Below are 12,423 nucleotides of genomic sequence, written 5' to 3' on the forward strand. Positions count from 1 at the left end.
AGCAGGGGGGGGGGGCTTCGAGCACGGGCGTAGATCTCTCCTGCTCTGAGGTGGGGAGGGGACAGTGGTCGGCCCCTGTGCCTGCCGGACGTCAGGCAGTGCCATCCAAAGGGGTGTCCTTGTTCTGATCCTGCTTAGGCCAGCATCAGAACTGCTGAGAGACGTTCCTTGCTGCCCACCCCCTGCATTTCTACCCAGGTCCCAGGGAGGCTGGTGTGGCTGCTTTGGGGACCCCACTCTGAGCCCCAAGGTGGGAATTTGAGTCGAGTGGATTTGACTGAGGGGTGCAGAGGGGAAGAGACCCCGCTTCTCAGCACCTGCCATGGCACCTCTGCACAGATGCGCTCACTAATTGCCCCTCAGCACAGGGCATGTGTCTTCTGCTGTGGAAAAATTGACTGCTCAGGGTAGCATGTTAGAAATGACTACACTGCAAAGGCACCATTTTTAGTTATTTTACTTGCATAAGTCCGTGAAGAAAAGAGTCCTAAAGAGGGATCCTGTATAGGTTCCAGGGTCAGCCGACACAGTTTCCATGCTGGCTGGGTTCCCGATGACCAGGTGATGTCCTGTCATCGGTCATTTCTCACAGTTGATGAGCAGATTTGGTCCAACAGATAGCAAGGCCACCTTCATCCTGGTAAAGCCTATGTCATCCAAAAGCAGGAGTTCCCAGAGGACCTTGTTTGCTAAGAACAACTGTAGGGCAACGAGGTGAGGGAGCAAGATGGTTTTACTTTAACTTGCCTTTTGCCCTCTGGCCGCTGCTCGCCTGCTGTAATGCCTGGGCTGTGCTTCTCGGTCTGAAAATGTTGGTCCCCACAGCCTCTTCTTTCAAGTTTCTCTTGAATCCTGTTTGGTTGGCTAACCCCTGGTTCTTTCCTTGCTTTCAGCTAAGGCTGATCAGAAGAATTTGGAAGCTGAGATATTCCATTTCAATTCCACAACTGCTACCTCCCATCTAAGGGAGAGGGTGTGGAGGTTTGAGGGGTGAATTGGCCTGCCCAAGGAAAGGACCCTTGTCCCTTTAGGAGCAGGTAGGAAGCAGGTGTGTCCTCCTGGTCTGACATGGAGTGGGATGGGAGCTGGCTGACCCTAGGGCCTGGTTCTGGGGCCACAACTGCTTGGGGGCCGAACCACCAGACCACTGGGGCCTCCAGCTGCATATTCAAGGCAGGTCCAAGAGCCAGGCCCTGCATGTGACCCACTGGCCTCTCCATGGGGCCAGCTGCCTGTCCAGCCCATGGATGTTGTCTGCACTGTGCAGATGCTAAAAACTCCGGGGAGTCTCCCCAAAACGTCCATCTCCTGTTGCTGGCTCTTACGGTGTCCAGGCTGGCAGGCCTGTTGCTGGGCAGAGGCTGGGCAGAGTACAACCAGCTCTCATTAAAGACATCTCATAAGTTGATGGAAACCCATCCAGCACAAAGGGGCATTTATTGGGCTGGATGGTGTGTCTCCATCTGAATGCAGGGAGGAGAGAAGTAGCCTTTCACAGAGTGCCAGCAGGGCTGGGCTCTCCTGCTCTGAGGGTGTCAGTTTTCCAGCTCTTTCTCCAAGCTGTGCAACCTGTCCCTTTTTATGTGAGTTACTCACCCTGTCCTGGGCAGGGGACTCGCTGATCCCTCTCCTGCTAAAACTGTTAGAGAGTGAGGGAAAAAGGGGGAGAGCGAGCAAGAGCGGAGAGAGAGAGACTAGAGACGTGAAAACACAGGTTGAGTTTCCATAGGGATGCTCTGCCTCAATGGTTCTCCATGATGGGAGTGACGTGCATTTATGTCTTACCTGACACCCTCTCAGTAAGATGATATCAGACGGTGTTATGCCCCAGGAAGTGACTGTTGTGATTTTGAAAATGGCTGTCATTCCCAACTTGCACAGCTTTGCTTGTGCTACTCCTTCTGCCTGTAATGTTCCACCAAAAATGTACAATTAACGGGCTTCCCTGGTGGCGCAGTGGTTGAGAATCTGCCTGCCAATGCAGGGGACACGGGTTCAAGCCCTGGTCTGGGAAGATCCCACATGCCGCGGAGCAACTGGGCCCGTGAGCCACAACTACTGAGCCTGAGCGTCTGGAGCCTCTGCTCCGCAACAAGAGAGGCCGCGATAGTGACAGGCCCGCGCACCGCGATGAAGAGTGGCCCCCACTCGCCGCAACTGGAGAAAGCCCTCACACAAAAACGAAGACCCAACACAGCCAAAAATAAACATAATAAATAAATAATAAATAAAAATTTAAAAAAAAATGTACAATTAAGCAACAATAAGTCTTATTTGACACCTATACATAATTTTAAAAAATGTAATGTGCTAAAGCCAATGCTAGTAATGTTCTGGAGAGGTTAAGAAGTAGCTCAGTTACTAGTAACAGAGGTCTAAAATTCAAAGACTTAACTAATACTGGATTTATCTTACCCTCACATTGAAACAAGCCTGGAGACAGGAAATCTAAGGCTGGCATGGCTCCTCCACAGTATTATTATTATTATTATTTTTTCTGCTGTAACGTGCTTATTATGTGCCAAAAAAAACACTACACCATAGCTTACTCCAGACATCTGTAGGAGAGTTCAGTCTTGCCTGCATATAATACAATGAGATAGAGACTTCACACACAGTTTCACAAAACCCACAGAGCAGCTGGGATATGCAACAGGGCAATGTCAGCTCAGCAGGAGGGAGTGTGGGAGATCTTTCTTTTCTGCCTTGCATAGTGTGGAGCTTCCATCCTCAAAATAGCCTCATGGCCCAAGATGGCTGCTGGAGATCCAACCATCACAACAGAAAGCAGGCATGGGGGCAAAAAGGGCTCATTTCCAGTTATCCCCTCTTAAGGAGCTTTCCAGATGACTCACTCAGTAATTCTGCTTACATCTCATTAGCTACCCATAGATACAGGGTGGGATGGGCAAATTGCCCCCCACACTCCAGAATCAAATCAGGTCTCATTTCCTGAGGGACATGCAGTGGGTAATCTGTGGTGTCTTCTACAGGCCGGCACACCTGTAAGTACAGCTGGTGGAGAGGTACATTGGCTGATTCCTTCTGGAAGGCAAACTTTTAAATACATATCAAGAGCGAGTAAAATATTCATCCCCTTCTGTGTGTCTCAAGTCTGTGATTTTATCTTTGGGAAGCAAAGGGAAAAACACAATGCACATACATGAATATATTCATGGTCACACATTCACTAAACGACAATTCCGAAATACAGACCTCCTTGGAGATATTGCAGCTTTGGTTCCAGACCACTGCAATAAAATGAACAATTCAATGAGTGAGTCACACAAATTTTTTGGTTCCCCAGAGCAAATTAAAGCTATGTTTATACTATACTGTAGTCTATTAAGTGTGCAATAACATTATGTCTAAAAAAAACAATGTGCATACCTTAATTTTAAAATACTTTATTGCTAAAAAATGCTAACTATCATCTGATGCAGGGTTGCCACAAACCTTCAATTTGTGAAAAATGCAGTATCTACAAAGTGCAATAAAGCAAAGCACTGTAAAACAAGTTATGCCTGTAACTTAAATTTCCAGCAGGTAAAACACATGAGAATGCTGTTATATTCACTTGGTGGGATATTCTGTCATCACTGTAAATGTTACTCGTGAAGGACATATAGTAACAAAAAGAGTGTTTACAATGTAACTTCAGAGAAAAGACAGGATATCAAAATGTGCATTGTGATTATCACTAGTTACGGTGCATTTGCAGGAGGCAGGGAACAGAGAGACAGGGTGGCCTTAAGGGCAAGGTTTTCTTTTTAAACTTCCCAAAACCTTGTTTTACACATACACACACATGCACACATTCTTTATATAAAATAATAAAAACATTTAAATAAACTATAAAAATTTATATAAATAATATAATATAATTAAATAATAAAATATAATATATTATATAAATAATGAATATATTGAATAAAATATATAATTAGTTAATATAATAATATAATATTATGTCCATTTCAGAAAATTTAGACAATGAAGGTAAGAGAAAAAAAGGAAAATGATTCTATCATGCAGGAATAACAGCTTTTCCTAGTTTGATGTTGTATCATCAGTCACAGCCATCGTGAATACTAGGAGGTGCAGGAGGGTGAGGGTGTACGTCTTGCTTTTGCACCTGTGGGTTGGATGGGGCTCAGCCTCAGCTTCAGGTGTGGTCCAGGTGTGCTCCGCATGTCTCCCATTCTCCTGGGACATGCTTCTCGGCATGCTCCTCTCCTGTTGGGAGTCCGGAGCTCCCAGATTGGCAAGAAGAGCATGGAAGTCCTCTGAAGGTTTAGGATTGGAATCGGCTACTGATGCTGCTGCCAGAGCAAGCCATTTGGCCAAGCCCAAGATCAACATGGTGGGGAAAGTGTCCTCCACTCACATTTGAAGGGGAGGTGTGTGGATACATGCCCATTTATAATCCAAATTACCCCAGACGTATAGCCTTTCATACCTTTTCTATGCTTTTTTATAAAGACATGTTCTTTACACAACAGAATCATTCTACTTATGTTATTTTGTTGCTTAATTATGTTACAAACACAACTTTCCGTGTCATAAAAATTCTTCTGCGACATATGACTGCATACAATTCTATTTTAATGTCATATTACGCCTTATTCAACTTTATGGAATTTATGTCCCCCCCCCCCACCTTTTTCTTCTGCTTCTAAAATCAATACTGCAATGATCATCCTCTCCTGGTACCTAAATCTTTGCACATACCCATGGCTTTTTTAAAGAATAAATTTCTAAAGCAGATTTAGGGAGTGAGATAGCTGGCCTCAAGATGCGCACAAGGGACTTCTCTGGTAGCACAGTGGTTAAGAATCTGCCTGCCAATGCAAGGGGCATGTGTTCGAGCCCTGGTCCAGGAAGATCCCACATGCTGCAGAGCAACTAAGCCCGTGTGTCACAACTACTGAGCCTGCACTCTAGAGCTTACGAGCCACAACTACTGAAGCCCACGCTCCTAGAGCCTGTGCTCCACAATAAGAGAAGCCCCCACAACGAGAAGCCCGTGCACCGCAACGAAGAGTAGCCCCCTCTCCCCGCAACTAGAGAAAGCCAGTGTGCAAAAATGAAGACCCAATGCAGCCAAAAATTAAAAAAAAAAAAAAAGATGGCCACAATAATCCTTGCTTTCATTTTCACACCCTTCTGTAGTCTCTTCTTACAGTAAATCAGAGCTAGTGTATATGGCCAATAAATTACAGCAGAGGTGATGGTGTGTGACTTCTATGGCTTGGTCATAGAAGGCACTGTGGCTTCTGTCTTCCTCTCCTGGATCACTCTCTCTGCGGGAGCCAGCTGCCGTATTGTGAGGATGCTCAAGCAGCACTGAGGAGAGCCCAGTGTGGGGAGGAGCTGAAGCCTCCAAGCAATGGCCACCGGTACCAGCTGGCCATGAGGGAGTGAATCACCTTGGAAGTACATCCCCAGCTCCACTCAAATCTTCAGGTGAGACTATAGCCCCAGCTGACATCTGACTGCAGCCTCATAAGAGGCCCTGAGCCAGAGCCACTGTGCAGAGACACTTCTGAATTTTTGACCCACAGAAACTATTAGAGACACTAAATGATTATTTTTTAAAGCCACTTATTTGTTTTAAAGTGATAGATAACTAATAGTGTGAGTATTTTGGTCGAGAGGCCAAACTCTGCTGTGGTATCAGATAAACCCCAGCATTTTGGTGGCTAATACAGAGTGGTTTATTTCTCACTCTCACACACCTGATGTGGGTAAGGGGGCTCTCCTGCTTTTCAACCAAGTGGTGCCCAGGGACCCAGCATATTTCAATCTAGTAGCAGGTCACTTCCTCTCACACATGAGAATTAGTCATGTGATCACACCCAGATGTATGGGACCAAGAAAATAATTTGACAAACTCTGAGCATTGTCTCTGCCAGTGAATCAAAAGAAATATAAAGGGCTACCACATATTTTAAAAAATAGGCTCAGAGCTAAAGACCTATATGTTGAAACCATGATTCACAATGAACAACAAACCCTGAATGTACACAAATTTCCACAGTTGCTACATGAGAAGCATCTGCAAACACAGTGACTGACTCTTCCACACAACAATTTGGCAATTTATATCAAGGGCCTTTAGAATATTTATATCCTCTGACCCAAATAATTTTGCTGCTGGGAATCTATTCTGAAGAGACATTGTTTAATATGATAAAAGCATTATGAATAATTCACCATAGCATTATATGAAGTAATGAAAAATTGTAGGCAACTTAAATGCATGCCAGGGAAAGGATGATTTGTGGCCCCTCCGTGATAGAATATCATGTGACCATTACAAGAGATGCTTACAGTGCAGCTTGTTATGGCTGACACTACACTGTTATGGGGAGAGGTTGCAAAATTAAGTGATTTCAATGATACAAACACACTTCCTTAGAAAAAACCCACTGAAATGTTAACCATGGTTTTCCCTGGGTGGTGGGATGAGGTCTTCCTCCTAATCACCTTTGCTGACTTACCAAGCTTTCTCCAGTGGGCATGTGACACCTTGTAAGCCCGCTGGCTTCTTTCTTCATCCATAACAAAAATGGCATGACAAAAATGCCTTTTTTTTTAGAGGACTTGCCTCTGTCAGTTACAGTTCTGTGTGTATACTTCCTACATTATTTTATAACCAGACAAAAGAGTTAAAAGAAACAACTTAAAAAGTATTGCTGGTCTTTTTGATCCCTAGTCAAAGGCACGTCTATTGGCTTCACTGTCCCCTCTCAGGTGACAGCTTCCCCAGGAGTGGATGCAGGAGAAGGCACAGGCCAGGTAGGATCAGGGATGCTTCAGAGAGTACCAGGGTCCTGGTTCTGCATCCCCAGAGATGGGGTGGGGATAACCCTGGGCTCCTGGGCACCACCCACTCAGGCCAAAGCGAGAGCCCAGCCTAAGACTGGGGACATCTCCCACCTCACTGGCCCCAGAGGCTGATGGCCCCCATGATGCTCATATTCCCCTATGATGTCCGTGTCCTCCATGATGCCCACAGCCCCTCTGATGCCCATGTCCTCCCATTATGTCCATGACACCCCATGATGTCCTTGGCCCCCTTGGTGCCCATAGCTCCCATAATATCTATGGCCCACATGATGCCCATTGTCCCAAATGCCTATGGCTCCTATGATATCCATGACCCCCACAGGCCCCATGGTGCCCATGGTCCCCATTATGCCCATGACCCCCTGTGATGTACATGTCCCCAGTGATGCTCATGGCCCCTGTGATGTTCATGACCTCCATGATGCCCATAGCCCCCCAGTGATACCGAGGGACCCACCCCTGCCCCCCACCAAAGGTGGCCTCTGCTCCCAGCCCACCACCCACTGAGTGCACTGTCCATCACACACTCCTTAGGGAACGCCCTGTGTCAGCTGGGGTGGCCAGAGGTGTGCGGGTGGCTCCTGGATGCAGAAGTTAGTCACCAGGGTGTGGACTGGGGAGGGCAGAGGGAACCCGAGGGACACTCTCGTCTCAAGGCTGGCCTCTGCCCTCTGGCCGTGCAGCCTCAGGCCTTGGTCTTACTTCTCTGAACTTTGCAGGGAGAGCCCGTGTTCGAGCTACCTCTCCAGCCAGGGCTAGACAGGGTGAGATATGCTTTAGATGTTAGCAGTGAATTATAACTCACATACACCGAAAAAGCACTCATCTTGGAGGTCCAGACTGATGTGTTTTGAGAACTGTTTAGATGGACCATCACGAATATCAAGTCTTAGAACATTGCTGTCCCCAAGAAAGTTTCCTCTGGCCCCTGTGCAGTCAAGCCCTCTCCCCCCACTGCAGAAGCCACCACTGTTCTAATTCACTTTGCCTGTTCTGGAACCACAAATAAACGGATTCATTTATTATATGTCTGGCTTCTTTCACTCACAAAATATTTCTGAGGTTCACCAGTGCTATTTGTGTATCAGCAGCCCATTCCTCGATAAGCAGAAGTTTTCCATTTTATGTAGTCCAGTTTATTAAATTTTATTCAGATAAATTCAGATAAAATAATAATTTTATATTATTTTACCAGTTATTTTTTTTGGCATCCTGTACTGGAGGCCTCTTATTCTCCCAAGGTCAGTGTACCAGTTCATTGCCTCTGAGCTCCAAATACCCTTGGACGTTTCTCCTTCCTGGTGAGCAAAATGTCAGGCTCCCCCAGTTCAGGGCACTGGAGGGGTGGAAAGGGGAGGAGGCTCTGATGCCTGGGGGTCTGAGGTGTGGGGGTCAGGACATTTGGTGCCCAGCCATGCACCCCAAATGACATTCCCTTGTGACCTCGCAGCCCCACCCTGGTGATTACCTTTCCAAGGCCTCTAGATTCAGCTTTCCCGCTCTCAGCCCCCACCTGCATCCTGATGCCCTGAGCTTGCTAGGTACCTGGCCACCAGGCACAGCGCCTGCGCCATGGTGGCTGCAGACCAGCCTGGCCCACACAAACCAGCAGATTTCCCTGACATCTAGTGGGATCAGGCATGCCTTCTCCATTGAGGCCTAGCTCCTTCCAAGCTGACCTCCGCGAGTGCCCTCCCTCAGCCCTGGGTTCTCTGGAGCTTTCTTTTATGTCTCATCAGTGCTTACTAACTGGGCCTATTAGACATCCTGTTCGGGTCACTGTGTGGTCCCTACCCTCTGACTGGACACAGATTGACACAGTCACAGAGATACTCTCCAAGAAGGTCTGTGACCAATGAGATACAAGAGATCTATCAATATAGATATAGGTAGGTAATCTTTTTTCTTACCACTTAATCATTTCTAAGTGTGCAGTTCAGTAGTGTTAAGTGTATTCACATTGCTGTACAAAAGATCTCTAGAGCTTTTTCATCATTCCAAACAGAAACTTTCCCCATTAAACACTAACTCTCCATTCCCTTTCCCCCAGCCCCTGGCACCCCACATTCTACTTTTTGATTTTATAATTTGATGACTGTAGATGCTTCATACACATGGAATTGTACAGTATCTGTCCTTTTTATGACTGGCTTATTTCACTTAGCATAATGTCCTCAAGGTTCAACCATGCTACATCATGTATCAGAATTTCCTTCCTTTTTTTTTTTTTTTAATGTCTGAAACATTTATATTAACATATTTCCATACATATTTCCATACAAATACAAATATAAGATTTTTAGAAATTTCATGTAATGTCTGAAACATTTATATTAACATATTTCAAATACAAATACACTACTCAGATTCTCACCAACTCCATAAATACACAAATAAACTTCACGCCAGGAATTCATGGAAACACATTCCCAATAGACTCCCAAATAATGATATACATAAAACCACCCACTGCCCATGAGGTCCTACAATCCCTGGAAGATCTACAAATACGCATATACAACATGACACTTCCAGATACACATAAACACCCACAACTCCCCAATTGCCAAAAACAAGGATGTAACTTCTTAATATCCTTAAATACAGACACTGAACTCCAACAAGCCACAAACGCACATATATGTAATTCACACTACAAACACACCCACACAGTACTTTCACAACCCCAGAATACAAACATAAACTACCTTAAGCCCCATACGCACCTGCAGTGGTGTGTCATCAAGCAAAGCCTTAATAACCTGAATCAGCACTCCCTAAAGAAATGTGGAGATATATACCATATAATTAATTTTAAAGATATAATGGATGTGTGCACATAATTTACAAATAACTGAAAATGTACACTATTCTTCACTGTAAATTCTATATACTGAATTGATTCTTACCTAATCCTTTCGTTGATTTTTGCTGAACTCTTGCATCACCAGCCAAACTATGCTTGCAATTCCGTCATGATCTGAGAGTATCAGACTACGAATACATGTTTATTGTTAGATTCAGCAAACTTACTCCTCTCATTGACAAAAGAGTACCGTTTGAACATAAGTGTTGTTTGGTATTTTTATGTTAAAAAGTTACTAGTGAAGCTATGAGGATGTTCGCTAGATCTTCACTCATTTTCCAATCACCTGAGCTACACCTTTGGAACCAGATGAGGGTTTTCAACTCGCAAGAACGTCCCTCTAGCTTTTGTACTCTTCAGAACGCGCAGCCTAGAACGGCACCTGGGCACCTGTTTAATAGCTCACACACACTATTCCCCCCCCCACCGTAGGCCCCGCAATCACTGAACCCTTCATGCAGCCGGCTCCCCAGTGGTGCCAATAACCCTGGGGTAAACCCCTCACGGGACTCGAGCTCTATGGGGGCGTGAATCCACATTGTGGGGAGTCTCCTTACACGGACAAGGGCACAAACAACCCACAGGGTGAACAACAGCGCAGAGCGGTGACACCGGAAGGGTGAAAAGTCCCCGTACCCCTTACCTCAGGGTTCCTGGAATTGACTCCAGAGGCGGCCATGACAGGCCCCGCCCCCGCCGGACAGCCGTTGGGGCCCCAACCTCCGCGCTCGCGCATGCGCTCCTGTCTTCCGGAGCCAAGCCAACTGCCCCAACAGACGCCAGGAGCTGTTGGAGGACGGCGGTCCGCGTGCCTGAGAGCCCCGCCCCAGTGGGCGTGCGCAGGCGTGCAGGCGCGGGGCACGCGGGGATCTGTTCCAGGAGGTCTCTGCAGGAGAGGAGAGAAATGCAGGGTCGGGCACGCTACGCAGCATCTCTGGCGACGCTCCTCGCCGGGAACCGTCGTGACAGTGTCTTCTTAAAACCAGCTCTTGTGAGATGTGCACTCGTGATTTTTCTATTGCACACGTGAAACCCATGCACTTAGCTACAAAGAGTTCTGGAGAGCTCCGCTCTAAGCACAGTAGCCTCAAATTGGGGCAAGTGCTTTCATGCCCTTTGGACTGCAGTTCCTTGGTTCTTGTTTATGCCTTTCAAAAAACAGTAGGTCCTTTTTCCTTGCAAGCCTGAAGTTTCCGCTAAAGAACAATTCTAGCAAAGAATTCAGACCTGGGAAACACTCTTAAGATACTGTCTCCTGACTCCGTTCCTAGAGTCTTTCCAAACGCATTTACTCTACTAGAATATTTTTTCTCAGTGTATTTAATACATGGAGGTTTTTCAATAAATGTTGATTCACAGGTGTTTCCTTTGTATGGTTTTTTTTTTTTTAATAACTTTGAAAGAGAGTGGACAATCTGGGCCAATTTCAACACAGCAGGTAGTATGGGAACAATTTTCCTTTCCCTCCCTCCTTTTTTGTAATATCTTGCAGACTTTCAGTTGGCATTAAAAACAACAACAACAACAAAAATAGTAGCAGGATCAACTTACTGACCTGACTTTGTAATACTTCCCAAAGAAACTTCAATCATCAGATCCTCTTTCTGGTCAATTGCAAGATTAGAGCATTTCTCACTCAACAGGATGCCTCTGAAGACCCCTCACGTCTAACAGCACTAAGCGCCTCCAAGTGCAGACTTGAAAACTCCACAAGACACAAACATGGTATCTCTTCGTTTCCTTAACGTTTCGTGATTGAGTGGAAGATGAAATGTCTTCTGAGGCTTGTGATGCATGTCCAGAATTATTTTTTCTCAGTAGTCAATGCCTGCCTGCAGCCTCTGTGCAGGACTAGTCAGAGATCATGATCCAAAGGACTTTTAGATACTCCCTTCTGTGACTGGTCTTCCCAAATTACATTTGGGCTAATTTGATTATCTCTGTCTCTGGGGTGTAGGATTTTGAAGTATTACAAAAGTGATTGCAGAATTGGGACTGGCTAATTTTTGCACAGTGCAATTTTTGTATCAGTGGCCTTGAGAAGAGTCCTTCAAATACTGTATCAGAATTATGAGTGAGAATCTTGTAAATAATTGGTTGAATGACTGAACAAAGGGAGGAAGCAACAAGGAAGCCTGCCTTTCTCGAGTGCCTGGGTACAATATTTTGCCTCACCGTCCCTCTAGTATGAAGTTATTGGTTGAAAATCATATGAGTTTTCCCTCATTGTAAAAGCTCCAGTACTGAGCGATATTCCCAAACTGTTTATTTTTTTTCAGTCCCCGACAGGAGTTTCTTTAGATATAAAGTTCACCATGCTGTTGCTTGAAATATTCTCACCTTATCTTCTCATCTTCTTCTGAGTCAGTTTTTCCTGACAAGGAGTCTTTTTCACACTGTGGAACAGTCCTTCTAAACCTCTGTTTCCTTCCCCAACACCCCACAATCAGGTGGAGTTCTACTGCAGCTACAGCAGTGAGAGAATCTCGTCTCGCAAGAGATTTGGTTGCCATCCTCTGAGGTTTTCAGCCTTCATCTCCCTTGACAAGTTTCCTAACAGTCCTCTCTTCTCACAACACAAAACACGAATACTCTTTCATATCCTTTTGATAGTGGTAAACTGACTGACATGGATTCTCAATATGAAAATAATAATCAGACAAGTTTTGTAAAAGGAATGCTACCATCATTCCCATGCAGATGGG

The 12,423-nt window shown here is 45.5% G+C and overlaps 1 long non-coding RNA gene across 2 annotated transcripts; it reads right to left on the reverse strand.

Annotated features, from left to right (window-relative positions):
• Nucleotides 1-439: 439 nt before the first annotated feature.
• Nucleotides 440-10,652, reverse strand: LOC130708529 (uncharacterized). Of its 2 annotated transcripts, XR_009008762.1 has the most exons (6): nt 10,362-10,652; nt 9,762-9,846; nt 9,579-9,629; nt 3,217-3,251; nt 1,786-1,905; nt 440-899 (listed from the first exon to the last, which is right to left on the reverse strand). It is a non-coding gene; the product is annotated as an uncharacterized LOC130708529 (long non-coding RNA). The 2 variants fall into 2 exon arrangements; XR_009008761.1 differs by having other exon boundaries at nt 440-1,905.
• Nucleotides 10,653-12,423: the final 1,771 nt, after the last annotated feature.

The sequence above is a fragment of the Balaenoptera acutorostrata genome, chromosome 6 (assembly GCF_949987535.1).
Source record: "Balaenoptera acutorostrata chromosome 6, mBalAcu1.1, whole genome shotgun sequence".
Lineage (NCBI taxonomy): Eukaryota > Metazoa > Chordata > Mammalia > Artiodactyla > Balaenopteridae > Balaenoptera > Balaenoptera acutorostrata.